Source organism: Myotis davidii, unplaced genomic scaffold (assembly GCF_000327345.1).
Source record: "Myotis davidii unplaced genomic scaffold, ASM32734v1 scaffold573, whole genome shotgun sequence".
NCBI classification, from domain to species: Eukaryota; Metazoa; Chordata; class Mammalia; order Chiroptera; family Vespertilionidae; genus Myotis; species Myotis davidii.
The window spans coordinates 3,496,019-3,501,264 of NW_006285997.1; the positions used below are offsets into that span (position 1 = coordinate 3,496,019).

The 5,246-nt window shown below is 45.7% G+C and overlaps 1 pseudogene; it reads left to right on the forward strand.

Annotated features, from left to right (window-relative positions):
• Positions 1–4,378: 4,378 nt before the first annotated feature.
• Positions 4,379–4,974, forward strand: LOC107182048 (annotated as a pseudogene).
• The last annotated feature ends 272 nt before the right edge of the window (positions 4,975–5,246 follow it).

Consider the following 5,246-nt stretch of genomic DNA (forward strand, 5'->3'; position numbering starts at 1 on the left):
GGGGGACAGAATTAAAAAAGAAGGAAGGAAGGAAGGAAGGAAGGAAGGAAGGAAGGAAGGAAGGAAGGAAGGAAGGAAGGAAGGAAAGAAAGAAAAGCAAGAAAGAGATAGAAAGAGGCTCCTCAGCTTTCCTTCTCCGTGATGGTATCTCTCCCACTGGGCTCCTGTCACAGAAAGAAAAGCAAGAAAGAGACAGAAAGAGGCTCCTCAGCTTTCCTTCTCTGTGATGGTATCTCTCCCACTGGGCTCCTGTCACCCCCCTCTTCCTATTCCTGGATTAAGGCCTTATCTTTTCTTGGATGTTTAGGGACAGTGGGACATGAATGAAGAGAAGGCACTCTGGATGCGAGAATGTTTCCACCTGAGAGAAAGCTTTCATTTAGGGAGTTTTCAGGAGAGTCTATAAGCTTTCAGAAGCCCATATTACCCACACTTGTCGGCTCTGTGGCTGCTGTGATGAATGAAGGGGGATTGCTGCTCCTCCAGAATTAAAGTGTGCAAATCCTTTAATTTCATCAGCAATTAGAGATAATAACATAGATGAGAGATCAGTCTGTCATTAGCACTTGGACTCTGAGCGAGAGAGAGGGCGTCTGAGCTATTACAATTGGAATTGCAAGTCTTCCATTTACTCTATCTCAGCCAAGGCCACAGGCAGCAAACAGTACCCTTTAAAAAAAAAAAAACCAGAAAGTTTTAAAAAATGAGGCTGGCTATGTTTATTGTCATTTCATTTCAAGGGACAATTTTTTGAGATAAGTGCCTAATTTTATTGTTTTCATAATTTGAAATGCTAAAAAAAAAAGTCATGCCAAATAATTGGGTGCCAATTATGTTTGTCAAGGGTGAGTTACACCCATGGGTTTAGGTTGGGCAAGTGAACATCGGCCAACACACGTGGCCCAAGTGAGAAACGTGGAGAACAGCTGCCTTAGAAGAACCTATCACATGACATCTTTGATGCTCCCATTGGCCTCCCCAGGTCCTGGCCTTATGGTGGCCGGATCTTGTCACCCTTCTTCTCAGGGAGATGGATGGTGATGGATGGTGGTGAGTGGTGATTGGACTCATCTGTAATAATCTCAGACAGTTCTTAGACAATCCTCTCCTCTGTGAGGTGATAGAGTGATGAAGAAAGAAAGGAAGGAAGGAAGGAAGGAAGGAAAGAAGGGGCAGGCCTGGGAGCCTGGATTCTTTTGTGCAGCACCCTGGTCTATGCTCTGGCACCTTTGCTCTAAGGCCCTCAGCCCAGGATTGCCCCCCAGCACCCTCACAGAGCCTGCCTCTGCAGCTCCTGGCTTTCCCAGCACAGGCCCTGCACAGGAGAGAGCCCCTTATTACAATTCTCCTGGCTTCTCTGTCTCTTATTTCCTGACATCAGCTGTTTTAAACCCCAGACCCCACAGAGGCCATGATCTCCCAGGGGTTAATGATTTCTTATTCTGCCTGTTTTGAACCCTTACTCATAGAAAGTGATGTTGATGAGTAGTACATACATGGACAAATGTTGACACAAATTATTGAAAAATTTAATTCTAAACAATGTTATCAAAGCATATCCTAATTTTGCCACAACAGGAAGCTATTCTAATAACTTGACTTCTGACCATATCAAATATATTATTGATCTCAAATACATCTGTTCTGACTTAATATGTGGCCTTTTTTTTTTCTTCCACTCATGTAGTGATGGTGGTGGTGGGGGGGGGGCTTTGCTTCCACTCATGTAGTGATGGCAGGGGGGCAAGGTGATAGCACCCCCAGTGCTGAGGAGTCTAAAAGACCCAGCTCATGACTTATCCCTGCAGAGTGAAGACCACAAATTTGCAAGTTAACTCTGGGCCTTAGGTGCAGTGAAGGAGAGCCAGGAGACCAACTTGCACATCCAGGAAATGGGTAGATAGGATGGCCCATTTACTGATTCTGGAAAAATCAATGGTCAGTTTGGGGCGTGGTCATCCTGCATGTGAGAGTTGGTGTAATCAGAGCTCTGGGCTTCCAAAAATGCTTTAATGAGACTCACTCTGTTTCTGAAGTTTCTGAATCCCTCTTCTTTCCAACCCGGGGCCACCGTATGGCTGACAATGAGAAAAGATATTTTTCAGTTGTGATGAACTTTTTTTCTGTAAGTACAACGTGAATTAGTTGCATAATGGAGCATTTCAGCCTTGGCTTGTCCTCTGAGTTCTTGAGGTCTCTCACCCCCTTTTTTAAAAGCAGGTTTGTCTATTTTCCGAGTTGCTTACAGGATGTTTACAATGATGGCAAGGCAAAGGGCGTGTGATTGACAGGAAGTCAGAGGCTGTCCTACTTTATCAGAGCTCATGGTCGCATGGGCAGAAAGACACGTTAATGACGCAGCCTTGCGCGGGGCAAGATGTGGGGAGCACTGTCAAGGATCTTACACACGAGAGGAAAGCTTTGTGTGGACTCACTGAAGAAGGCAGCACACAGAAAAAGGAACTTTCATACGAACGGTGAGAGGAAGGAGGACACCAGAGCAAGCCTGCTTCACTGGGAGCTCCTAGAATTGTGGTGTGGAGGTCACCGTGGAGATCGCCTGGGCCAGTCTTCTAATCCTTGGCCATCCCCAGCCACCACTATTCCTAACCCAAGAATGCCCCACAGTCCTCCCTCATGGATGCCTCTGTTTGAACCCTCAGCGGTGGGCTCATCCTTCCTACATAGGCGCCTCTACCTCGCACCGATGTGCAGCCAGCAGCCCTTGGCAATAGCAGTCAGTCTAGTCCTGTCGCTGTGTGATCCCTTCAAGCATTTGAGGACACATATTACGTCTTCCATACAGCTCCTCTCCATTTGTTTCTTCACTAGCTCCCCGGTAACAATATGTTGATGCCTCACCCATCTCAGTTGTCTTCCTCTGAACTGGGACCAGTGTGCTTGCGTTAAGGATTTCATGAGTAGAATCCAGAACTAAATCCTGAGCCATGCAGCTCAAGTCCATGATGGGCTCAGCATACCCTGGGGCTCTGGCTTCCCTTGTCCCAGATGCCACGCAAGAACTGTGGATTGCCCCTGACCTTGTAACTAAATAAGCCCATGCCTGGCTGATAGAGGACGGCTCCTGCCTGACAGGCTGGTCCATATGGGACCCTGGCCCCGCCCTCTGAACCATTAACGATCTCTGCTTTTCATGCTGGGGCAGCCACCCTTGAGCCCTCCCCAACCCCTCGCCCCATCATCTCTGGTCAGGGTTATTAGATCAACATATTATTCCTATCCACATCCCGGTCATTAACAGAAATATTGACCAGAACAAAAATGAGATCAGAACAAACCATTAAAGGCATTGTTTTCTTTAAAACTCTATTCTCAAAGGTAATTAAGACAAACTACCAACTGTCAGGCTGAGTACAGACAACTTACTTTGAACATGTCCTCTTTATGATGTTGACCTCTGTGAGAGATAATGTCTGTGTAATCTTTCAAAACAACTCGTTTTCCTCTACACTTTCAATCAGCTACCAGTTCAGTTTTTATTGCAAGAATATGTGTTAGGGTAATCTCCATCTCTCTTTTGTTTGCAACGTTCTTATTATGGTATTTTCTACAGTAACCTTTTGTATAAAGAGGGAACATAGTCCTTAGTGGATTTTTGCATTATATTTCTTAATGAGACTAGAGAATAATATTTAAGAGTTTCATGGAAAATGTGTTCCTTTCCTCTCCTAAGGAGGTATCGGAATAGAATTGTTTGAGCAGACTACACATTTCCATAAACTCAGGTACTGAAATCTTTTGTTTTCTTTTGTGGATAAAGAGCTGAGTTCCTAGATGATTCAAGTAACCGAAGGGAAGAGAGCAGTGTGGCCTGGAGCCATTTCTAAATCCAGAGGGGTCTCGGGCTTTGGCCCAACCAAGACCATTTCAAAAGAAATGGTGCTCAATTTGGTAAGACCCACCCTGTGTCTCTCTAGTACACCAGTCTCACTCCATATCTCTCACTGAAAGCTGAGAGCTGAAAGGTGAACAAGCAAGCAGGGGATACCTGCCAGCCCAGGGGCTCTTCTCCCCTCTCTGTTCTCCAGGTTGGATCACTCCTGTCCGCCCCAGGCCTGGCTGAGTATCCCTGAGGCATATATTCCAGGGAGAAACTTTACTGAAGGGCTTCCTTCCTCCTCCTTCCTCCTCTGCAGGAGATGCCTGGGGTCTCCTTTGACCTTTCTTGACCTCCTATGTTGTATTTTTTGTGTTTTATAGATTTTTGCTCTTTTTTATTTCTTCTCTTCTCATTCCTTGGGTCTGATTTGCTGATTTTGTGTCCCTATTTGTTTGTTTTTAGCTTGTTGAGATGGAACTTAAGGAGTTAATAATGGACTTCTATTCCTGCCTGGCTGCAGCCATCTGGTAAACCAAGATGGGTGCTTACAAGTATAGCCAGGAGCAGGCTGATGTAATGCGTTTCCTTCTCAGGGTGTGCTGCTGGCAGTACTGCCAGATCTCTACACTCCACAGGGCCCCTGCCCCATCCGGCCCCACAAAGTGCACAGGCTGGGATATGAGGCCAAGCAAGGTTATGCCATATATCGGATTTGTGTGTACCGTGGTGGCCGCAAATGCCCTGTTCCTAAGGGCGTGACCTAAGGCAAGCCTGTCCATCACGGTGTTAACCAGCCAACGTTTGCTCAAGTCTTCAGTCTGTTGCTGAGGAGCGAGCTGGATGCTACTGTGGGCTCTGAGAGTCCTGCATTCCTCCTGGGTTGGTGAAGATGCCACGGACAAATTCTCTGAGGTTATGCTCATTGATCCAGTCCATAAGGCTGTCTGAAGAAATTGTGGCACCCAGTGGATCACCAAACCAGTCCACAAGCAGAGGGAGATGCGAGGGCTGACATCTGCAGGACCAAGAGCCATGGCCATGGGAAGGGCCACAAGTCTCACCACACTATGGGCAATTCTCACCCTGCACCTTAGAGAAGGTGCAATTCTCTCCAGCTCCACTGTTACTGTTAATATGTTTGTAAAATGCTTACCTAATAATTTAGTAAATAATTTATTTTTTTTAGTAAAAAAATAAAAAGTTAAAAAGTTAATAGTTGCTTTTTCAGACTTTCTTCTTCATATGTGTGTGTGTGTGTGTATGTGTCAGTACACACACACACACACACACACTATATAATAAAAGAGAAACATGTAAATTGACCATCCCTCCATTATGCTGACCAGCCAATCAGGAGTGAGTATGCAAATTAACCCAACAAAGATAGTGGGTTAATTTGCATACA